At 41.2% G+C, this 24,152-nt stretch overlaps 1 protein-coding gene across 31 annotated transcripts in view; it reads right to left on the minus strand.

Moving 5' to 3' along the window:
* The window catches only part of nfasca (neurofascin homolog (chicken) a), a 114,352-nt gene that overhangs the window by 83,486 nt on the left and 6,714 nt on the right, over positions 1-24,152 (minus strand). For all 31 annotated transcript variants that reach the window (XR_004569963.1, XR_004569961.1, XR_004569960.1 and 28 more), the window contains exon 2: positions 4,939-5,010. The gene's annotated coding sequence lies outside the window, so the exon portion shown is untranslated. The remainder of the gene's footprint in view (positions 1-4,938; positions 5,011-24,152) is intronic.

Below are 24,152 nucleotides of genomic sequence, written 5' to 3' on the forward strand. Positions count from 1 at the left end.
CAGAGTCTTTGTACCAACTGCCAGTATTCCATTGTTCCAATGACTGAGATTTCATTCGAGTCATTTCTGATGGTGTGAAGTGCTAATGGCGCTCTACTGGCATGAACAGTGGGCAAAGAGCTGAGTGCATTTGAATGGGTATCTGTGTGTAACCATGTCCAAATACTGGTGCAGTAAGACTTTCCATTGTTGTGTGTTTAATTGCACATTTGGTATATAGATTGTAATACCCATGCCTGTATCTAAAGCAGTAATCTTTCTTTGTGTGTTTGAATGTCTGTGTTAATGTGGGCAGAACCTCAACCGTCGTCAGATTGTGGCATTGTGTGAAGTAAAACTTGATAACATCAGCTATGGACACTTTTATTTCCTCTGAGACCATTTCTGAAGTGCTAGCATCTGCAATCCAGCAAACTTTAAATATCAAAGCTATAAAGACATTCACAAGATCAGTCTTTATGCAGATGATGTGTTATAAATGTCTCTTCTAGCAATTCATAACACTGATTTGATCATATCTATAAGTGTTATCAATCCTTCATGAACAAAAAGGATAAAGCATAACCAATAAACCAGTTTGAGAAAAGTGTTTCTATACTTTCCTTCAATTGTTAATGGGATTTCATTTACATGTAATCCCAGTGCTTATACATTACAATGTATAATGTATGTCACACAGAAATATGCTACTCAAAATGAGCATGATGAAAATGTAGGCAGATACATTTGTTTCCCTTTTAGTGAAAAAGCTACTTCTAAAAACAGTTCCTGTCCAGTTCCCCTTGTGATCTCTGACACAGTGGCTAGAGGGGTTAACACGTTACCTGTCCTCTCAACTAGAGTCTGACCTCCACATTCATCCCACCAGCATTACCAATTCTGTTCTGCACCCCTCCCAAAATAGCTCTCCACACGTCACTCTCAATTACCCTCAGCACCACAGTACTCTGCTGGCTCCTGCACACACATAAATAAATACTGTATGTACAAGCAAGCCAGCAGTCACAGTAAATCACACACTGGTACCAAAGCCACCAGCAGAAAGTAATACACACACAATGTTGTTCCGCCACTGTTCCAGAATGTTCCCTGTTAGCTGGTGGCCTTGTAATCACAGCCAATCACACGACAACATGGATTCTCTTCTTCTGAACACAGTGAGCCTTTAACCTGTTAAGCCCTAAACCTGTTTTTCAGGTTTCAGGCTCGAAAATGACATTCCCAGAACAAATGACCATATCTTCCCTTCTAAAAGGGTTACATTAATAATATTTTTTCTCAAAGTAATGATAAACCTGTGAGTTGGATGTAGAAAAGTCAGATTCAATATAGATGTTTTTTATTTTAAAGAAAATTCAGATTGAACATGGTAAAAAACTGTAAATTATAGTGTCCGTCCAAAGATTATTTTTTACTTATAGTAAAAACTACCCTTGGATGATGGTAAGGTAGACTAAAAGCTTTAGAAATCCAAAGTACAACATATAATAAGTACCCTGTATCAATATTGATGCAAAACAAGTGAAATTTGACCTTTTTAGAGAGATTTAGCAAAAAAAACTCCACCTCTGAGGTGATTTGGGTGGAAATGGGCGTTTTTACCGTTTCTCTGGAACCCATTGGTCGATTTTGGTGATTGACATCTCTTTTTGACCGTTAGAGCCAATAGAATCAAAGGGGAATTTACCCACCCAGCTAGCGGGGAATGTTCTCACAACTTTGGCTAATGTTACCTATTGGTTCTAATAAGGTTATAAAGAAATGTTGATGTTCAAAGAACCTTTTTAGGATGTTTATTTTTTCAAATAATGTTCCTATAAGGTTTAAGGTTAACTAAGACATAACGTTTTAAATGCAACATTCAGAGGATGTTTTCAGGATGTTATTGAGGCCTGAGATGACAACGTTTTTTTATAAAACGTTCCTTTAATGTGATATGTTAACAAAGGTGGAACGTTTTGCCTGCAACATTCTAAAGATGTGTTTTGGACGTTGTTGGGGTAACACATTAAAGATGTTCTTTATAAAACGTTCCCTCAATGTTACCTGATAACCAAAGAAGAACATTCTCCAAGAAACATTCTGAAAATGTTTTCAGGATGTTATTCTTTTTTTATAAAACGTTCCTGTGATGGCAAATATTAACACGGTCATGGTCAACGTCAGATTGATTTCTAGAGCGCTTTAAAAAACAAACTTGTTGCATTTGTTTGAAAAGGATGTTTTAAATGTTGTTTTGGGCGGTGTTGGCGAAGTCCGATAGGGACTTGGCTTGGCAACTGGAAGGTCACCAGTTCAAGTCCCGGCAAGACCAAGTGCTACCGAGGTGTCCCTGAGCAAGGCACCGTTCCCTAACTGCTCCCCGGGCGCCGTTCAAAATGGCAGCACACTGCTCCTAACACTAGGATGGGTCAAATGCAGAGAAACAATTTCCCCACGGGGATTAATAAAAGTCCATTTTATCTTAAAAAATCTGATGTCACCACATTTTCCTTTTGAAAAAAACAAACAAGCACGTAATTCATGATAAGCTGTAAGCAGATATTGCATGTTTGCGGTGGCATGTGTGAGTTCCCAGCTAGAAATGTTTGTTACCATTCGTTGTTCTAGGAATGTTTTCAGCAGGACATTTTATTTTGGTTCCCAGAATGTTCTTCTGAAAGGTAGGATAACGTTCTTTAAAAACATTCTTGAAATGTTTGGTGATAACCTTCTTAAGAAGTTTCACCAAACATTTTAAGAATGTTTTTAAAGAACGTACATTCACAGTTTATTGAATATTAAGATGCCCTCAGACGCTGTTTCCTGCAGATGACGCGTTTTTCCCCCCGGTATCAGGGGGGCGGTGTAGAACAGGTTAACTAAGTATTACTTCAACTATAGCAAGCAATATATGACTCAGCAGCTTTAAGACCATTTAGTACGGAAGTGACGTTACCGCCTATTTTTCAAGAAAAACTTTTCCCACATTTTAAAGTAAAAATCAGTCAGAGAAAAACAACAGAAAAGCCTACTGAAATAATGAAATGTTGAAGGAAAATATGTTCTTAGGCGGTAATCTTCAGGTGAAAAATGCTTTTATGATATGATAAATCAGAGCAGATGTGAGGAGAGGTGAAAATACTGTTGCCAGAATTGGGCTAATCTTCATGTAATTGACTTGTCAGATGGCAAGCGTTACTGCCCATGGCCGAACTCTGACATGTGTATAGTGTTTTGTGTGAGAGGTTGCACTCTGTCCTGTGAGGATCTTCAAACTGCAAGGGCCCATAGTGCTGAGTCTCAGCAGTACCTTGGTCCTGTCCTCCAAATCCACCTTTCTGTGGTTCTGTGTGATAAACCAGGTTGTTTTAGGCGTTGTGCCCTTGTTTTTTGTGAGTAACTTTGTAACTAGAATAACCAGAGCTTTTTTTGTAAATACTGTCAGGGAATAATTCTGTATACATGTGAAGAGTCAATTATATTGAGTAATTTATTTTATATTGGGTCATTTATTTCTCAAACCTTTATGGAAGAGAAAATGTATTTCTGATAAACTAATCTTTTATCAAACGGTAAATGGTGAATTAATATAACATTTAGAATCATTGAGAAGGGGTGATATCCACAGGGACTAGCTCACCTTTAAATTACAATAACATTTCTCTGCTTTGGACTGATGAGTATATGATTCTTGCATGTTAAATGACTAACACAAATCTTACATTTATGCATGTGCGTGTGTCAGGAAGGCTCCAAAATAATTCTGAGGGGCCTATCCTATTTTTGTATTTAAATGATAATGTGCTAATCCATTACTTTGAGTTGTCTTCACTCAGGAAAACATCCCTATCAAGTGTTAACCCAATAACTAGGACAGCTCTGAAGGCCAAGGGTCAGAGAGAGAGGGTCACACTCTCCGGCTGCAGAGGGCACCCCCATCCACGTGCAAGGAGGCACGAGGTCGTTCGAGATGAGAGGATTCTAATCTTCAACTTTCTGAGGAGATGGGAGTCTTCTTCATCTTTCTGCTGAGAGAGGATTCTACTCTTCACCAGGTTCTTCCAGCTCTCGTACAAAGTTAACATTTGAATTGAATGACCAGATGTTTACAGATGTACAATTAATGATTGTTTTTATATTTCCAATGAACAGACATGTGTTAAATAGTGGTGATAAATATATTTTTGTCAGATCAGATTACACTTTCGTACTAAACAAAATAAATACATTAATATTCTCAGATTATAAAGTATTGAAAAATAAGATATTTCTACTATTATCACAGATAACGTTAATATCCTTAATCGTCCAGCAATCAGGCTTAACAACACTACTCTTCAATGTAGTTTCTGTCAGGGAATAATTCTGTATACATGTTTACCTTTCGCCATCTGACGCAGATGCCCTAACCCTAGAGCAGCCGTTATCTCCTTTAAGGAGGGGCTGTTTTTTGTTGTTGTGGCCAGTTTGTGACCGGGCAACTCTCGGTCAGAGATAGTTATTGTTGTGGGACACCTGGAACATATCCTTCTCGGGGTGTAGATGCCTCCGAGCCATAAGCGACAACAAATGTGATTCAGTGTCCTCAGCTGTTTAGTCTATCTATTGAAGAATGATGATTATTACACTCTGAACTAGTTCAAACCTGGAGCTACAGGAGGGGTCTTCAGGATTGATTGTGGCATCTCAACCCTGTGGTCAGACCGGCCGATGCTTCAAATAAACCGTCAGTGTTTGCCATCAAAGCTCCAGCTCTCCTCGTGTCTCTCTCTGAGTCCTGACTCCTATTGCTTCAGAAGTTTCCCCCACAGATACCACTGACTCTCATGGTGACTGTCCTGTCCTTTGTTCTGTTTTCTCCTGTCAGGCCAAGGCAGTGTTCAGTAGAAGTCTACACTGTGTATTATTGTACTCGTGTCTAACATGCAGCACTGTTTAACAGAAACATTGACTTACGTGAGGATTTACTGATGTGGACACTGTGCTTCTGTCTGTCCACCCACTCTGTCGTGTGACCCCTTCACAGACCTGATGAGACACAAAGACAACAGATTAACAATTTAACCACCTCTTCAACCCTCTTGAGAAAACACATTACAACTTCATCACTTTCATCAGAAAGCATCACACCATAGCTCAACAGGGGCTTTTCTATTATTCCAAATAAGCACCATCTATGGTCCCTCTGACTGGACCAATTGACAGGCTAATAATGACAATAATGAATATGTTTGCAGCTCTATTAGTACAAGCTTGGTGTGCGAAGAGATAAGATCTCTTTCAGATGTGCTGACTGCTAATTAAGTCTGAGCGCAGAAGGAAGCAGGAAATACAGTAGAATAGACAGCACACAGACACACACACACACAGAGAGACACACACACACCTCAGGGCTGTCTGCAGCGGTGTTGTTTCTTCAGCTACAGTGTGTGTCTGTGCTTTGAAAGAGCGTCTGAACTCCAGCCGCTGCCCTGAGCATCACAGGATGCCTTTCTCTCTTTCTTTGTGTCCTTCTTGTCTGTGTTGCTATTGCTCTACACAGGAAATATTGGTGAGTATTTTTTCCAGAGTAATTACTATTTTGCTCTGAAATAGTGATATTTAATCATTTTGGAGTGTATTTATTACTCATAGCTTCTAGAGTGCGATCAAAAATGCAGAGTCAATTCTATTGGAGTCAAACCATGACCACGCTGTAACGGAGGTGATCTCTGGGGCCGTAGATCTCGGTCTCTTATATTATATAGCTTCATTATTGGCGAAGTATATTACTTTGTTCCACGCTAAAACATTGCACAGGAAGCATGTGAATCGATGTCATTTATGCATCTATTTGTCACGATCTGTCTATGTTTTAGTTTGTCTGTCTCTGTTTCCTGTTGTAGTTTGAAAAGTGTTCCCCCTCCCGTCTTGTCTGTTGCTGGTGATTGTGTTCACCTGGTGCCCTGTGTTTTCTCCTCCCTCCTCACCTGTGTCTTGTTGGTTTGATTAGTCCTGTGTGTATTTAGGTTCTGTTTTCCTGTTAGTGTGTGTGAGGTCCTTGTTGCTGGTGACTGTGTTCACGTGAGACAGTCATATTGAGGCTGTGTATCATGAACCACAGCGATTAATAAATGCCCACACCGGGTTGTATTTTAACTCTCTGCCTCTGCCTCCTTGCTTGGTCGGGCCGCTCAATGGTCAGCTTCACACACGCCCACTCATGTTACTTAAGCACTTTGGTTTATTGACCTTTTTTATTATAAAGATCATTATGGTTCATTTATTCTATTCTGGTAAAATTACCTTCTATTTGGAGTAAAATGACATTCGATTGGGAGTAAAATGACCTTCTAGTTGGAGTGAAATGACGTTCGATTGGGAGTAAAATTACCTTCTATTATGAGTAAAATGGCAGTAGAGTTGTTTTTAATATACACTACATAGAGCAAATAACCATTAAGCAGAGTCAAATCTAAGCACATAATAGAGTAAAATGAACTCTAAAAATACAACTCTGAACAAAGAGTACATTTTACTCTATATAGGTTGGGACCAAATGTAATATTTTTAGAGTAAAATTTTCTTCAATTTTCTTCAATTTTACTCAGAGAAATTTACTGTGTACACACTTATGGCGCATTTCCACTGCAGCGGGTAGCCCCGTTTAAGCGTCCTTAACCGTCCTCAAGCGGCCAGGCCAGTTTTTGGTGGCCTTTCCATATAGCCTAGTACCCGGCTAGCGGGTACTTTTTCCCTCTTTTTTCCGGCCCCATAAAATCGTGGTTCTATCAGACCAGGGCCAGGGCTGAACTAGTGACGTCAACACTCTCGACTGCTGATTGGTCAGAGAGAATCGTCACAAGATCGCGCGCGAGTTCATCCCTAGCGTCGCATATATATTTAGAAGCAAGCTTGCAGCATTTTTATAAACAGCATTTTGTAAACGGATGAGCTACAAAAATGGCTACGTCTAATAAGAAAAGCACACCGTGGTCGACCGAGGAGGTGACGACATTCCTACATCTCATTGGGGATGATCAAATCCAGCGGGAGCTCGACGGAACAACAAAGCCGATCGCCCCGCCTACACTGCGTTGCTACCCCAGGTCCTAAACTGTAATGGAAATGCGCCACGGCCTCGGACGGCCAGCGAGGCAGCCCGAGGCCTGAGCGAGGACGCTTAGGGACGCTTAAACAGGGCTACCCCGTTGTAGTGGAAATGCGCCATTACACTTGCAAATAACACACACTCAAACACAGTCTGCCTTGAGGTCTGTGGATAAAACTGCAATACAGTCTTTTTTTGCCGTTGAAATGATTGAAAATGAATTTATTCTGCAATGATGGTGCATGGTGCATGGTGCATGGTGCATCCCAGTCGTACTGGGAGGTGGGAGTATCCGAGTTCCCAGTCAGACATTTTAACTAACTCCCCGTGAGGTCGGACTTCTTACTTGGAAACTCGCAGATATGGATACAAAATGAAGTCTCCGCATATGAACATTAAAACAACACTTTGATAATATAAAATGTTGAGTACTTCTGTATTATTTGCGTCACATTAAATCAACTGTACATATGGTACTGTTCATGTTCTATCTGTGGATATGTTGCTACGATTTACAAAACAAGCTTATCAACCGGTATGGTTAACCATGGCTAACCCGGTACTGCTAAAGCTGTAAACACGGCTAACTACTTTTTCCGACCTGTGCTACTGTAACACAGTCAACAAGGATGTGACGTCACTCCCAGTTCTGGCCTACGACTGGCCTAAAACTTCGAATGTAAAGTTCATGTAATGTGTTTAAAGCCCCCCCTTGTTTACAGTATGGTATATAATGAACATCTGGGGGAGAAATGTTTAACTGGGTTAAGTGCGTTGCCAAAGGGCACAGTAGTAGTATGACACTGGAGGAGGAGACAGCGCTGTGTAATCTCTGACATACAGAACACACAGAGACTCTCCCTGTCAGCTCGGGTTGTAGCAGCACCTGACCCCATCACAATGATGTTTGACTGCCCGGTTAAAGGAAAGAGTATGTGATGTGCAGTTGAGTGGAAATGGCCCCAGTGTTATTGAACCTTCGCCAGCTTCAAACTGTCCTCTCTGAGCTACTTTCAACTGCCTCATGGGACAATACAGAGAGTGTGTGTTTGTGAACATGTGTGTGTGTGGGGGAGGAAGGGTGGGGCACTTTGATATCACCTGCTATTCCCTGATCTAAAACAGGTCTAGCACTCACCAATTCACTAATGACTGTCCCAGAGGTGAGTGTGTGTGTGTGTGTGTGTGTGTGTGTGTGTGTGTGTGTGTGTGTGTGTGTGTGTGTGTGTGTGTGTGTGTGTGTGTGTGTGTGTGTGTGTGTGTGTGTATGTATGTGTGTGTGTGTGTGTGTGTGTGTGTGTGTGTGTGTGTGTGTGTGTGTGTGTGTGTGTGTGTGTGTGTTTGCGTGTATGTGTGTGTGTTTGTGTGTTTATTGTGTATCTATAAATGCATATTACCTCCCACCCCCATACATCCCAACTCCACTCCTCACCCTCTAGCTATGGCCTTTGAACCCCCGTCCATTACTGTGACACACATACGCATACGCACACACACATTTTGAAGACATGGCAATAAATAGCTCATCCACACACTGGAAGGTCACGGGTCACATGCTAAAGAGGTTAGGGGGAAATGTCTATAACAATGACATCACTTCCTCAGTGTATATGATCTCTAAAGGGGTTGACATAAAGAGCCCTCTGATGGGCTCATTAGGAAATATAATGGGGATGCTGGCATCATGTACATCTGCAATGTCATTAGAAGTATTATTTGTGAAAATAGATTCAATATTCAGCACAGACGTATTTTGATGATGTTGTTCCTACATTTCACTGTTTGTTCATTACAGTTTATTATACTGTAACGCAGCGTCCACGCGGTGGCATGCGTTGACGCTTCCCGGCGGGCGTGTCTGAAACTCGACCAACAACCAATCACATGAATCTCCCGCCCCGAACACACAAGCACGCGGTTTGATTGGCTAGAGCTTGTACTGGCATATTTTTTGATTGGCTGACGCTTCCGTCAAAGCTTCAAAAGTTGAACATTGCTCAACTTTTGAAGCGAGCAAAGCGAAACGACGCTCCCACAATGCAGTTCGGCAAAGCGGGGTCACCCCATTCAAAGTGAATGGGCAGAAGCGTTGAAGCTTCAACGCACGCCGCCGTGTGGACGGGCCGTAACAAATACATATTTTACGGTTTTGGGTTCAATCACCATTTCTTTATATGTTGATTGCCTATAAATCATCATCAATTTCCTTTCTAAAGCATCAAGCTGTCACACAGGGCCGGTTCTAGACCATTTGATGCCCGAGGCGAGATTTGAGCTGTTTATCCCAATAATTATGAAGGAGTGCCTTGGAAATATTTGTTTACATAAATTGTGATCAAACCGTTTGAGACCCACTGAGATAACTTAGACTAAAGTGAACTATCTAAACACTCAGAGTCCTTTACCTCACTGAGCTGTAGTTATCAGCCTCTCAGTCTGAGAGGAGAGGACTCTCCCTCCACATCATTGTAGAAACATCTTCTTCTAATATCCGTTAGAGCAGCTAGCACCAGATGCTAATAACAACAGCGCTGGTACCGGTGCACCCTCCCTCTCTCCCTCGCTCGCTCCCACGCTCACTCGCACTTTGGCTGTGAGCTGCGGGCGCCTGATAAGCCAACATCCCCCATTTTCATCACTTACAGCGCCCATCGTACAGGACAAATGAAAAGTGTAACCGGGGTGAAAAGGGTGTTACATTTACTTAATTATGAATGTTTTTAAATCAAGGCCGAAAATTAGGATGAGCACCAACGGTCAAAAAAGTTGTTTTCCCTCCCAGAGCTACCAGCAGCACCCCCCAGATCTGGCGCCCTAAATGTCGCCTATGCCAAAAACCGGCCCTGCTGTCACATGCAGATCACTCCTCTCATGGTACTGGCAGACATTTATTTCAGTGTATATGAACATCAGCAGGGAGACACTGCATTTCTAGTCCATGAAATGGAATATGTTATCCTAAAAAGTAGTTAAAGGGTGACTTGTGATGCATTCAAGTGCTGGTGGGGGGTCTGAAATGTTGGCTAGAGAGTTGGCTACACTTAACACTTTGTACTTCTGTCACTGTATTTGAAACATAATTAGTTTATATTTTCAAGTAGATCATCCAAAGTTATAACTGGGTTCCTGGGGTTCTTAAGTTTGCCCAGTTCAAAGGCCAACCAAAGCTCTATTACTCTGTGCTTAACAACACTTACAATCATTATTGGAACTCCTTAGAATACCTGGAACAGCTTCTGAAAGCTCAGGAAGGAGCTTCATACTGGCACAAATGATCAATATGTTAATCATAGTAGGAGTCATTTAAACTAATCCAACCATACCTTCCACATCTCACCTCTAAAACATGCTTTATTTCCATTTAGATGAGATTAAGCAAGACTTCCCTTCTACTGGACATCTATAGGCATTAATAAAAAGTTATATTTGTGCATGAAATGAAGCCTCCTTCCTGGACAGACTGTGCTGTATGGGAGCAGAGCGGGGACAAAATACAGCGGAGTCAGATTGCATACCCAGCCCTGCACCACCTCCAGGGAAGGTAAGAGGGAGGAAATGAGGATGGAGGATGATTGGGGGTGTGGGGATGAACGTGCGGTTGCCAGGCAATACATGTGTGTATGTGGATGTCATGCTTGGCAGGAGCTGTAGCTCCATGTTGCAGAATGACCTACTTTAAATCGAAAGGGAAAGAAAGAGCGAATGGAGGGACAGAGAGTGGGAGAGGAAACAAAGTGGGGAGCAGCTGAGCAGGTTCTCTAGTTAAGACCGCAAATAAAAGAGCAAGAGGGAGAGAGAGTGATGGGACAAAGAGAAAGAGAACTGATAAAGAATTCAAATGATGTTCGGGAGTGAGTTAAGCCAGAGAGGAGAGAAGAAACAAAGAGAGAGCAGGAGAAAGGACAGGATGAAAAGTCGACTAAATCTATGCTTCTAATCAGAATATCTGACAAAAAGACGTCCAAGTACTCAGTCTTTCCGAAAGAAGGTTACTTCCTTTAGGTTTAAAAACGTTGAGTATCCTTGAAACTCAGCAGCATTCAGACTGCTTCTTCTGTAGCACAGTATGCTGGAATTACAATAAAGAAATGACTTGCAGAGCATGCTAATGTCGCATTTGGGGGATTCAATTGCATGCAAGCATTATCAGCCTAAGGGTACAGATTACTAATGTGTAGCTACTAGCAGTGATTACAATAGTCACACATATTCACAATTCTCAAGATAAAAATAGCAACACTGCTCAGTACAGACCTTTGCTTTGTGAACAACATATTTTTGAGGAATAAGCAGAAATCTTATCTCACATGCAGCTGCTTTCTGACTGAGCAAGAACTCAGCTCCTGAAGTGCACTTGTTACCATATAGGGAACTAGTAACCAGTGTCCTTAATACATATAACATATACACATAAAACCTCAACACAACAGACCTTTGTTTGTTCTGACATTATTCTACTATCTACACAATGTAGCCATTAACTTAGTGGGTGTTTCTGTAACCATGACGATGAAGGTTCCCTAGCAAAAGTAATCAATTCAACCCCAAATGTTTCTTTACCCTTTACAGTCATCAAAGATTCAAAAAGTATGTTTTCCTATATTTATATTTGAGTTGTAGTAGTTTGGCATATCAATAATGTATTGTAATGTATTTTTCATATTGTGTATTGCACACCAAAGCTTTAAAGCTATCTTCGGGTGCTATAGATATCTTCAGTAGACGCTAGTCAGTTAGCATACTAACTTTAGTCGAAGCCTCTGCAACTGCCTCTTTTTATTGACTGATTTTAAATGCCATTTTCTTAATGTCTTTCGTTTTTTGTAAAGCACTTTGAATTGCCTTGTGTTGAAAGGTGCTATATAAATAAACTTGCCTTGCTTATGTTGGACCTATCTCACAGCAGACATTGTGCTTTATGGGCCACCTCAATGGAACAGACCCAACACAAAGGTTATTTGTCACATCTGTGCTTATCCAGTTATGCCTAGTTCAAGTATCCTTCATGGAAAATGGTCTACAGTTTATGATTGCACATTCAAAAATCACACTACTGTGTGAGGCTACAAACAGCTCCATGAGATGAGCCAACATTACATTTCAAATCAGTCATTGCACCTTATGTATCGTGTCAGATGGCAGCTTTTAATCAAAGATCAAAACCAGCAATGAACTGTGTATCAGTCTCTGAAGAACTGAAACCTTGACTTTAATTACATGTATTTCAACTGATTTCACACAACTGTATTAGGTTAGTTGAAAGCAATAATATCCAGTTTAAATACAAAATATTAGGTTATACTTCATATTATTGCTTTCAACTAACCTAATAGTTATATGACATTTTTGGAAACAATACACTTAATTAAAGTCAACGTTTCAGATGTTCCCGTGTGGCGTCCACAGGGGAACATCACTGATAGTTATGGGTGTAGTGGAATCGCAGTGAAATGTACAGTTAACTCAACGTAGGTGTATTTGTAGGGTTGCAAAAGCATGCAAACAACATGATGATGTCAGTGAGCTGAGGAGAAGTGAAACAGATTAGATCTGTACATTTGAAAATCAAAGACATTAAAGTGAAATGTGTGGATGCTAAAAGGGTTTAACATGAGCAGATGATCAGGGTTGAAAGGATAAAGAAGAATGAAAAAGCGTGAGGAAAGAAGAGAAAATAGAGCTGGAGGGACATGCTATCTGCCCAGGTGTATTACCCAGATGAAAGCATAAACACCACTCCCTCGCTGGACTGGCTCCCAGTGAAATGGCTGAATTGCTGCTTTCCTATGAGAACACATTGTATTATCATCTAAAATATCAAGATGTGTGTAGTGGAATACATGTTGTATCATCAACTGCTGTTCTCCTAAGGACACAAGTATAAGCAAGAAGTCAGGACATTGAATTTAGTCCTCCACATAATCTCAGATGTTGCCTCTCATCTGTCCTCACATGAATGTGTGTGACAGAAGCTACTGGACTATTTAACAGTCATTTGTGTTCATCCACTTGCAGACCGTTTTAAAAAGATCAAAAGCATAAGAAAAACAGAACCTGGAATCTGTCTGCTTCAAGGCTTCTGACAGCTTCTGCTTGGTGTGTCTCTATAAACAAAGAACCCTCCTCCTCCTAACCTCATCTGAAATATTGAAGACCTCCTGCTGATATCCAAATCACGCTAAAGACGTCCCCTCACCTTTGTCACGACATCACGTATTCATGACATACAAAGAGGCTATTTAGTGATCCCTCCAGGCACACAGTGAAGACCCCCCCCCCCCCACCGGGAGCTGGCAGCCTCTCAAATGTGTTCATCGGCCGGTAACAGGCTTTCCAATACAGCTTAAAGAAACCAAGAACAAAAGCAGCATGTTGAGCGTACCATGCTGTACTGAAGCATGATTTAACCTGACTGATGTCGTTATATTTTAATGGGACCATTGTCGTATTTCTACCATATGTAATGATGCTCTTTGTATTGTGCAGTTGTTAGCTTCCATTCCACACAACAGGGCCATCAGTGAGTCAGTGAGCGTGCACGGCAGCAGAGGAGAGGCTGCAGCCAGCTGGAGGTTAAATCAATGTTAGGCCGGCTCTGAGCGCTCAGCCAGAGCTTCTGACAGGACCGCAGCTCCACTGGAAGGGCTTATTAAGGCTGAATCCTCCCTACGATATGTGTGTCTGTGTCTGTGCTTCTATTTGGTGAGGACTGAATGTTCTTACAAACAAAGGGGACAAAATGGACACTGATATCGCCTGACAAATCCTTTTGAAGATCAGGGTGAGTCTGGACGGGTCGGAGCTAAACACAGCAGGTCAGCATAAATAAAATGTGGCCATGAATTAAATCACGTTGAGGAATACAGGAGTTGAGGGTTGTCTTTTTTGCCACTTGAATGTGATTTTTGATATTAGTCTGGAAAAATACATCACGTTCACCGACAATGTTGGTGAACGATCAGAAACAACATAAAAACTCAAATACGATGCTTACTTTTTTAATGTGTTTGTCACAAATTCCTGCAAAGCAACTACAGTGTGCTTATATGGCCACGGCTATACGACCATGGTTATAGCCAATAGAGTGTGGTTTAGCTATGCTTCTGGATCTATGGTTAAGAAACGAGTAATATGTCAATATCAGGGGAAACATGAAGCCAAAATAAGGTGATGGTCTCTAATAGAACATCCTCTCTGTGATGGTCAGTCATTATGGATTCATTTGTCCTTCAACAAGACTGAGCCAATGATGGTGTATTAAAAAGGTAACATGCTTTACACAGACAGCGGTTCTGAACACGTGGAAACAGAAGTGTATGGTTCTTTGTGATACATGTTTGGGTTTAGGATTAGATTGAGTTTAGTTTAAGGTTAGAACATTTGCCAGCCCTCACATATATAGTAATACCAGAATATGTGTGTAAGTTTCGGTCCAGTGGTTAAGTTCCTTTGTTCCAAAATAAAAACGCCTGGCCCTCTCTCTCTCTCTCTCTCTCTCTCTCTCCCTCTCTCTCCTCTCTGTCGTTCTTTTGTTCTCTGTGCCAGCATGATCTCATCATATCTGATCGTTGTTTATTTGTCTGTTAATGCTACGTTCAATCACTCTTCACTCTTTTTTAACCTGTTTCATAACTCGTATCACTTCACACCTGTCCCGTGTGTTTTCCACTCAGTTTATCACTCCTTTATTCCTCATTCTTCTCCACTCCTGTTATCATTTCTCCATCCATCCATCAATCCCTGCATCCCATCTATTCCTCCATCACCCCGGGTTGATGTGCGTTCGACACGGCACCTAATTAGCACATCTGGATCTCACTTCTGCTCCATCGCCCCTCCAGCGACCCCCCCATAAGCACACACAGCATTCTCCTTTAAACTTCCTATTTTCTCCTCTGCTCCGACTCCATTCCTCCTCATCCAATCAGAAATCTCCCTGGTCACCAGGGCTCCTTAGCAACAGCTCAAAAGAGTAGGAGGGAAGGAGGTGGGGGGAGGATGGGGGAGGGAGATATGATGGGGGGTAAGGAGGGCTACAGATGTGGAGTTGGATTGGGAGACCATCCCCAGCGAGAGTGTGAGGCTGGAGGTTGTTTGCCATTATCAAAGCAGGAGGTGTGTGTGTGTGTGTGTGTGTGTGTGTGTGTGTGTGTGTGTGTGTGGGTGGTGTGTGTGTGTGTGTGTGTGTGTGTGTGTGTGTGTGTGTGTGTGTGTGTGTGTGTGTGTGTGTGTGTGTTGTGTGTGTGTGTGTGTGTGCACCCCTCCTCACCCCACGGTCAGAATGCACTCCCCGTCTGCATCTCTCTGTACACACAAATACTAAATCCCTCTCAATGTTAGGCCTTTTACTATTGTTACTACTTTATATTCTAGTACGTTCAAAAACTGCCTAATGGCAATGTCAAAGATGTGTGTGGAAAACAAGATAATTGCCTTGTTAGCTCCCAAGTGACTTATAGAGAGCGGATGAATAAACATGAATCTGCCCTGTGTCTGGCTTAACACTCTAAAGGAGCATGTGGTATAAATATGTCCTTTAATGCCTAAACAGCGAAGAAGGAATCACTTAGCTTAGTCTTTAACTCAGATTGCAAAATATGTTATAAAAAGACTATTTCCAGTAAGCCACAGAAGGTCACGTTTAGCTTCATATCTTACATATAATTATATATCAAATCTAACATTGGCCCAAAGCTGTTAATAGTCAGTTTTGATCAAATAGTACCAGCCTCCATCATGGATTGCTGACGTTGGTTCAGCTCTAATATGAAGCCACGAAGACACTAGACATCCATGAACAATCACATGTCATTTAAGTACCACTATATCACATGTATTGAATTAAAGGTTTGTGCCATGCAGTACAGAGTACTCTGGGGGCAGAAGATGCATCAGGTATTTTGTATAAGTGTTTGCTAGTACTTCTATCTCATGTCAACAACAGGGCAACTCAAAGTCTTGACACACACACACAGTACAAAGTGTATGCTGTGATGTGATGTGTGTGATTCCTCAGTGGACTGCTGAGGTCATGTGTAGGGCTTCCATTAATACATGAGGAAGAGGCTTCATGCAGGACACACCTCTTCTATTTGTTTTTAAAGGATTGTTCAAATGTAAAGGTGGTGTTCCACAGTTCGAATGTAATGTCCGGTTCCTTCTTCTCGCTCTGTCATTTTGCCAGTTGAGTAGCACTTGAAATGTTGTTGCTCTATGAAGCCTGATGTACTTATATGATTCTGTTTTCTTCAAGGTTGTATTTTGTTGGTCGAACGCACTTATTGTAAGTCGCTTTGGATAAAAGCGTCAGCTAAATGCAATGTAATGTAAATGTAATGTCATACAGATTTCTATCTTTCCTTCTGAGAGAAGGGTTAGCTTTACTGGCTGGAGTAATACGATGTGTTTAAATGGTTATTCTTCATTTGTGACACTTAGTGTGCATGACCAGTATATATTTCCTGGGACCTTTGTATGGTATTATCTTATCTTGGCATCTTTACCTTTCAGTCTTTGGCATTTTCTATTCCTATGTTCTAGCCTTTTTCTAGTCACCACATTGCACTTCATTGTGATGCAGTTAACCGGGCCCTGGAATAACTACAGCCTAACATCAGTTGGGTTTTTTATAATGTGTTTAAAACTAAAGAATTTCAATTTAATTTTGGTTTGAATGTTTATCAATGCATTTGAGCTTGTTTGCCAGGCCACATGTGCCCCCTCCTCAGGTTATTACAGTCATTCAAGTCATTCCGCGAGGGGCTGGTCCGTCACTCTTACACACACACACACACTTTCACACACACAAATACAAAGAGTTGTCTGTTCCAATTGTATTTTCCATAATTAGGCCATTACCTAATTTCATTTCCTCATGTTTCCCTCGCCCCCTGTTCGCTCTTTTACCCATCCTCTATCTTCCTCAGCTGTAAATGACATTACGTCCATTATGGGATGTGTGTGTGCATTTACATGGACACAGTGAACACACACCTTCCTGTCCTCCGTCTCAATCTCTGTTCATCCATTTATGTAGGAGGACATTACATCTGTCCCTGTTTCTATACCAAACACAGCTGCTATCCTGTGTTCAGATTGAGTTTGATTTATCACAGATAATATTCAGAATTGACAGAATTAGCAGCACATGTCGTCTATGTTCCGGCCCTTAGCAGCTCTGGTTTCTGCCTGTTCAGACCAATAGCTCCGTGTATGTGTGTGTGTGTGTGTGTGTGTGTGTGTGTGTGTGTGTGTGTGTGTGTGTGTGTGTGTGTGTGTGTGTGTGTGTGTGTGTGTGTGTGTGTGTGTGTGTGTGTGTGTGTGTGTGTGTGTGTGTGTGTGTGTGTGTGTGTGTGTGTGTGTGTGTGTGTGTGTACTTAAGATATGAAGTGTGTTAGCATGCTCGTTTGAACACTGTGAGGAAAGCCCCCCATCCCCCTCCCAGGGGAATCATGGTGTTAAAATGAGTGACATGTCAGTATGCAAGTGTGTGCGTGGTGATTACTGCGCAGCTCGAGTGCTTAAAAGGTGTGAGAGTGTGTCTTTGTATGCCTTTGTGAGCAAGAGTGTGTATGGGGACAGGTTTGAAGGGATTAGGAAGGATGATGGTGTGTGTGTGCGTGTGTGTGTGTATGTGTGTGTGTATGTATGTGTGTGTGTGGTTGTGTGTGTGTGTGTGTGTGTGTGTGTGTGTGTGTGTGTGTGTGTGTGTGTGTGTGTGTGTGTGTGTGTGTGTGTGTGTGTGTGTGTGTGTGTGTGTGTGTGTGTGTGTGTGTGGTGTGTGTGTGTGTGTGTGTGTGTGTGTGTGATTATAAAATAACATGAGGGTTGGTGAGTTTTTGAAGCTGCTGACAAATCTAATTAACACTTTGGAGATATCTATCAGGTACAAGACACACACATGCACACACACTCCGAATAACCCAGCTTCCCCCAAATGTCTTTTTGGTGTCTATCTCCGCCGGGATCGTGGCTGATCATGTTGCTGCGGTCCTGAGTCCTGGATCCTGGATCCTGGATCCTGAGTCCTGAGTCCTGAGTCCTGAGTCCTGGACTTCGAGTCGTGGCTGAACCTGTCAATGTGGTCCTGCCTGACTCTCATCATACTACTTCTCTGATGGCTCCCACAGGATTGTTGACATCCTTGTGGATTCATCTTCTTATTAGAGACACATGCATTTCCAAACATTTGGACTACCTATGTTGCAAATGTATTATCTTTAGATTACCAAACTGTAAATTGAACAGGTATAAGTTTTCATTTGTTCCGCTGTCAATCAAGCTGCTGAACAGTCAGAAACAATTGTGATTATGCTGTTAGGAGTTGCTGGGAGGTGAAATGTTTACAGTGTAGTTTGTGCAATCGAGAAGGTTAAATAGGGAAGTGCATTATGTGTAAATAGGTATGGACACAATAGGGAAAGTGCAATATTGATTTGTGTATGAATACAGTAGGGAAAAGTGCAATATTTGATTATGTATGAATGCAATAGGGAAAGTTCTGTACCTGTATGTTTCTTGTTTGTTTCTTTGCCATGTGATATGTGATCTCTGTTCTGTATCTATGACTGATTGACCTGAATGTTTTATGTGTATTATCTCGATGCCCAAGACACATTTCTCCTAAGGGAGACAATAAAGCTCAATCTTATCTTATCTTTTCAATTTACACACGGCATCTATTGCACGTCTGTCCGTCCTGGGAGAGGGATCCCTCCTCTGTTGCTCTCCCTGAGGTTTCTCCCATGTTCCCTTTAAACTGTGGGTTTTCTCCGGAAGTTTTTCCTTGTACGATGTGAGGGTTTAAGGACAGAGGGTCTAAGGACAGAGGGTCTAAGGACAGAGGGTCTAAGGACAGAGGGTGTCGTATTGTCATACTGATATTCTGTACAAACTGTGAAGACCACTGAGACAAATGTAACATTTGTGATATTGGGCAATATAAATAAACATTGATTGATTGATTGATTGATTGATTGATTGATTGGTTGATTGATTGGTTGATTGATTGGTTGATTGATTGATTGATTGATTGATTGATTGATTGATTGATTGATTGATTGATTGATTGATTGGTTGGTTGATTTAAATAAACACAGGTGTAGTTCAAAATGAAAACAGCATGCGAAAAAAATATAATTTTGGTAAAAGTACAAAGAAGCACAATTGAGCATACTGAATGGCCAACATGATGTGCGTTGTGTTACACATAGTGCCTATGGGAGGGGCTCAGAGTCTGTGTCAGTGTCAGTGGGGGTCTGGGCCTTGTGGGCCTTGTGGCCTTGACTGGTAGAAAGTGTTTTTGTAACAAGAGGTTTTGGTATGGCGCTTAGCCTCCTGCCAGAGGGGAGTGGGTCAAACTGTTTGTGTCCAGGCTGGGGGGGGGACAACAGCAATCTTCCCTGCCCGCCTCAGGGTCCTTGACACTTACAGGTCAAAGAGGGACGGCAGATTGCAGCCAATAACTTTCTCCGCTGACAAATGATACGCTGTGGCCATTGTCCTGCAGCACAAATGTCCCTCTGAACTGTTGACCAGCTGCTGACTCACTGAGGCAGAACACTGAGGCATGGCTTTAATAACTTCACCTTAAAACTAAGACTGCAAGACGGGCCTGATCCTAATGAGCCTTTTTATTTAGATCATGTAAATAAAGGTGAACTTCATTGAGTTCGATTAAACCTGTAGAATGATGTCGGAGCATCCTTAAAAACAGAAGACACTTCTTATAAGCAGATTTCAGAATCTGCTGAAAAATATAGGACATTTCCTCCTCGTCTGAGCCTATCCACATCGTCCACATCAATACTATGGCTACAAATCTTAAATCTACATTGCTATCTTAATCTTTTTGCTATGTGCCAAACACAAGGATAATGTAATATGGAAACAAGTCTCATAATTCCTCTCCATCTATATTGTTGTAGCTTGGTAGCTGTGTGAATTGAAATGAGAGGATCAGGCAGAACATCCCAGCAGCAGCAGCACTGGTCACAAATTAAAGGAACCATTTCACGACTGAGTGGAGCAATGGCCAATGGCAAGCTGAGCCCTGAGTCCCAATCAATCCACAGAGGCAGTGAGTGGAAAAATACACGAGAACAAGTCACCCCTAAAGTGCACGCTTAGATTGGGAGCAGCCATCTAACAGGTTTTACTATACTGGATTTATGAAACATATTAAAGAGGTACGTGCAGTTGATGGAAGAATTGATTTATTATTTCATTATTTAAACTAGTGATCTTCAATTTTCCTTACTGCATTTTTGTCTCAATATGTCATTGGATAATGTGTGTTTTTACTGCGTGCTCACCTGTCACTGTGTGTGCTCAGTCCTGTGTGTGTCTCCATTCAGCCCTAATGTCTAGCTCTAGGGATGCTCGCACTAGAAAGGATTGTGATACCTAAACATTAATAGCTCCAAAGCTATCACATCGATTAAAAACAAAACATATCCATTCTAATACATTTGATGGGCTGCGGGTCATAAGGAGGCTCAGGTTTCAGGATCAGAACTACTTCAAGTGATGGATTTCCTGTTGGAACAGGATGACAGACCAAGACAGCTCTGTAGCTTTCTGATATTTAAACAACAGGCAGAAGGGAACCCTTACCTACAGTAGCAGCCTTTCCTTAACAGTGTAAAGGCCACATATAATCCAGGGTAGGTATTGTTTTTGAAATATTCATAAAATGTGTTCTCTGTCAGATTACACTGCTGTGTGTTGACAGAATCTGTCTGTCGCAAACAATGTTAACCTTTGTGTTGTCTTCCTGTCACTGTGCAACTACTGTCCTGGTTTGACTGTCCATAAAGCATTCATCATTACAACATGTCACTGACCCAGATTCCATCACCAAAATCTGTGTTTCATCTTTAAAAACAACTTCATTTCAACACATTACCACAAGTTTCACTTTTCTTTTTGTCCTTTAAGGTCAATATTCTTCACTTATACGTCATTAAACCTTATTTGATTAATTTTGACCTAAGATCATAAGAACATATCTGGATATAAACCATTTCAGAATGTTAAATGGCAGAACATAATAGCACCAGATGCTATACATGTAAATAAAACACACATTGGAATAACCTCTGAATGTTGTATTTTAAATGTGCATGCCCTTGATCTAATAGTGTTTCATTTGTTGTCTCTATCTTCACTTTGGCTGTAACAATGTAGCTTTCCCTTCTGTGGGATGAATAAAGGTATTCTGATTCATAAGATTACTGATTATTCTTTCTTCCAATGAACTCAGTATAAATCTATCCATGTTATTTTCGTGACAATCAGATCAAATAAGCTGTTATACCAACATAAAAACCTTTAGAAACTGTTTTTTGAACCGAGAACAACAGGAAGGTTAGAGAAGAGAGTAAATGTGGAGCAGACAGGACTGAGAGCCCAGAGCCTCGCAGGTTCTCTGTAGTTACCATCTCACGCTCACAGCAGATGGGTTTGATTGTTAATGTTTCAGAGTGTGTCATAGTTGAACACAGAGCTCTCCCCGGGCCTTGTTTCAAGCACACACACACATACAGACACACACACAGACACACACACACACACACGCACACACACACACACATGTAGGCTAAGTACCTGGCTCATGGGCTCAACATCTGTATCCCCACCTGGAGTCAGCCACGTCTGGCTCTTGCCCTTCTTTAACATCTTCCCCCTCTTTCCACATATCCCTGATCTAACCTCGCTACATTCCTCCCTTTATAATAATCACTGACTGCATTTCGCTGCATGTTCTCCTGCAGATTACCCATCCTGTTCCTCTCATTCCTCAATGTTCTTGCCTTTAAGGAGCAACACATCTATTCTTACATGGTTTTCTACTGTTGCCAATAAACATATTCCTGATTTTGACATAACAAGCTTTGTGGCAAGAGATCTCAAAAAGAACTGAGGTGATTAAAAAAGAGAGAATATTTTGAATAGAAACAATTATTCCTTGCACTGGAAAAGGCATCCCTTCCCCCAGCAGAGTGAAGGCCTGTAATCCAAAGCATGGCGTGAGATGACCGTCAGCGCAGAATATAAAACTTAGCACTGCTTTCAAACAGAATATTTCATGACAGGAGCCTGCTGCATGCTCTGCTACTTTAGTGGAATATTCTGCTGATAAGTGCTTATCCGTGAGATATGGCTGCACACACTTGCACACAGGGAGTGGGACACACACACACACACACACACACACACACACACACACTTTGAGCCAACAGATTAACCTTACATGGCAGAAGAGGAGTCATCTACAGCTAAATCTCTGTTACGTAAATATTAGTCCAAGCAGCAGATTGAACAAATACAGAGGGGGAGCAGACTGAGGACTGACGGAAAAATATGCTACTATAATCCTTAACATCGTAATATACCTATGCTTAATTTATTCTGTTTACTGGGTGTTTTTTCTGCTTGGAAATGTGTCGTTTTTGTGTAAAAAATGGAATGACAAAGGCTGCAAACAAACTGCTGATATCGAACCAGGTGGCTTTAGATCGGACTCTGGAATGATTCAATTATGTTATAATGAAAACAAATGTAAACAACAGCTTCTTTCTTTCTTCCAGGTATAAATCATATAGATTAAAATAACTTGGCAATGATCATAATCAAAATTATAATTGTTGTTTGCTCAAACATAACTCTATATTCCTGTATATGGCAGTAACAGGTTTAGATGTACACAAGTTTTGAATTTAAGTCTGTGCGCAAATTAAGATTTATAATTTAAAGATAAGATCCCATCACTCAAAACACAACTAATATATCCATTAAATATTAGATACATTTAAAAGCAATTTATGAGCATTATCGTACAAATATCTTCACGTAAATCACTTTAATGTATGCTATGAGTTTACATTAAATACTTTCAGCATTCAGTTTTGAATACATTTGGTTTTGATGAACACCCTGTAGACCCACAGTGATGACATACTGTAGGCATCCATGACATGTATTGATGAGGAAAACATGTGCTTGTGTCGCTGTGAATGTGTGAAAGAGTGAGGGGCCCTGTGAGCACATGTCTGCCACTGACACCATCAGGTAGTTTGACAAGGTGTGGACCCTCCATTGTTGTTAAATGCCACAACTCTCCTGCTGCTAATATGACAAACAGAAACGACGTCTTTAGGCAAAAGGTCTCAGAGTTGCAGATAAAACAATTGATTTGCCCTAGGAAATAAAAACCTAAACCCCAGAAATAAGCCATTAATAATGATATAGCATCACTAGTATAAGTCATGGGATTCCACTTGTGCACCTATCCTGAATGTACCCTGCACTTTGTGAAGGTAATACTCAACTGCATTAATACTCATCCATATACTGAATGTGACTTGTTGAGTGACTGACATGTGACTGAAAAAACTGAAACGTTGCCTTTAATTCAATGTGTAATGTCAACCGATTCCACATAACTGTATTAGGTTAGTTGAAAGCAATGGTATTAAATTGAACCTCATTTTTTTTAAATGTAATCTTGATATAATTGCTTTCAACTAACCTAATACAATTATGTGAAATCTGTTGACATAAAGTCAACAGTTTTGAACAGGCATGCTAAGTAGCAGCCAGAGCTAAAGTGTAACATTAGAGATCTGTTTCTGATTTAATCTGGGTTTTCCACAAAAATAAAATGATCTCTCAATGATTGTAGTAATGATTTGCTGATGTCTAAACAATCCACACGACAACTTTTAATCAAAGCCACATCCGTTACTCTGCTTCCCAACACAAACAGGATTGGTATCAGACGAATGGCCTTGGGCTTTGTTCTTTCTAGAAAAAAAGCCATGTAGTGTGGGCAGATCACAGAGTGACAATTTGTTCTGATCTTTTCCCTTTAGCCTTGGTGAGAGGGGGAGGAAAGATGGAGAGAGAGGGGGGGATGTTAGTATGAAACCACCCGGCCAAATATTTGCAGAGAAAGGCCCGTCGTTGTCCATTAGGCTCTCTCTCTCTTTTTCTTTCTGTTTTCTGGGTGCATTAACCTCCTCTTCACAATGCTGCCAAACAAAGGAAGGACTGTATTTGTGTATGTGTGTGCATGTGT

Source organism: Gymnodraco acuticeps, unplaced genomic scaffold (genome assembly GCF_902827175.1).
Source record: "Gymnodraco acuticeps unplaced genomic scaffold, fGymAcu1.1, whole genome shotgun sequence".
NCBI lineage: Eukaryota > Metazoa > Chordata > Actinopteri > Perciformes > Bathydraconidae > Gymnodraco > Gymnodraco acuticeps.